A 1,605-nucleotide genomic window follows, 5' to 3' on the forward strand; every position below is an offset into this window, starting at 1 on the left:
AATGGAATAGAATAGAGAACCCAGAACTAGGCCCACAAATGTATGGCCAATTAATTTTTTACAAAAAAGGAAAGAGTATGCGATGGAAAAAAGACTGCCTCTTTAGCAGGTGGTGCTGGGAAAACTGGACAGCAACATGTGGAAGAATCAAATTGATAGTTCTTAATAGGCTGGCGAAAATTGGCAGTAAAGTGTGGTAATCATCAAAGTGAATATGTCCCACCTGTGATGTGAGATAAAATTATTTGGTTAACAGAACAGAGTGACATAAATAGCAGACCTTACTAGACCCTCTAGCAGGGTCTGCTTTAGGAGACACCTATGCGGAAGACAAATTACCAGCAGAGGTACCCAGAGTAACCACAGAGAGAAAGGTATCCCATGTTCGAACACTAGATCTGTCATAAGTATGATCTAGTGTCTCTTAGATGGGATCATTCAGAAGTGAAAACAGGTGAGTATAATTCCTGTTCTCCAAGCAGTGAAAAGAGTGCCCTGCTGATGCTGATATTTGGATTTTGGAAAATGCCCCTCTGAACACTCAGATAGTTTCTCTCTCTCTAGTCCTTTCTAATTATCTACTTAAACACATTTTTTCTAGGCTATTGTGTTCAAGACCATCCTCTGCAAGTAATTACTTCTGATTAAGACTGATGCAGAACATTTCTAAACACCTTCTTTTTAGGAATCTTAGTAGCCTATCAGATACCTGTTATGTGCCAGGCACTTATACTAATTGTTGGGGATGGTGAAACATGAAACCAGCCTGCCTTTGGTAAAGTTGAATCTAGTGGCAAAGCAACAAGATTTTAATAAATGTAGGTTTTAAAGCTGCAAATACTTGAAAGCAATCTGGTTTGGCCCGATGAAGTGGAAAGACAGATTCCCAGCACAGAAATCATGTACACAACACATCCCTCTATTTATCTGTCTGGAATCAGTGACCTGAAAAGGAATCTTTATATTCTTTTATTACTCTCTCAAAAAAGAATGAATACATCAGTTTTTGTTAAAATGTAATTTGAATATGGCTTAAATATAATGTTTAAGTAGTTCTAAAATACCAACTTTATCTCTTATTTTCCGGCAGATACTAACTATTCAATTGACTGACAAGAGTATCAACCTGGAAAAACTAACTGAGGTTACCTGGATATATGGTGGTCCCATAGTTACCACTCCGCCTATGACAAGTACCTTCCCAACAAGTTCTCTACATCCTTCCACATTTACGACTGAGGCTACCACTTTTGAGACTGTTAGCACTAGTTCTGCTAGAACAACTACTGCTCTTCCTGACACAAGCACTCCTTTCCCAGCAAGTACTATTGAAGTGACAACTAGCACTACCGGTCCTGATGCCACTACACCTGCCGCTACGACTGTGACTGATATTACTAGTGCGCTTCCTGACACAACCACTCCTTTCCCAGCAAGTACTATTGAAGTGACAACTAACATTACCAGTCCTGATGCCACTACACCTGCCACTACGACTGTGACTGGTAGTACTAGTGTGCTTCCTGACACAACCACTCCTTTCCCAGCAAGTACTATTGAAGTGACAACTAACATTACCGGTCCTGATGCCACTACACCTGCCAC

The 1,605-nt window shown here is 40.2% G+C and overlaps 1 protein-coding gene across 1 annotated transcript in view; it reads right to left on the reverse strand.

Moving 5' to 3' along the window:
- Positions 1-1,605, reverse strand: part of MGAM2 (maltase-glucoamylase 2 (putative)) — a 90,779-nt gene that overhangs the window by 14,729 nt on the left and 74,445 nt on the right. The window lies entirely within an intron of this gene.

Source organism: Suricata suricatta, chromosome 2 (assembly GCF_006229205.1).
Source record: "Suricata suricatta isolate VVHF042 chromosome 2, meerkat_22Aug2017_6uvM2_HiC, whole genome shotgun sequence".
Lineage (NCBI taxonomy): Eukaryota > Metazoa > Chordata > Mammalia > Carnivora > Herpestidae > Suricata > Suricata suricatta.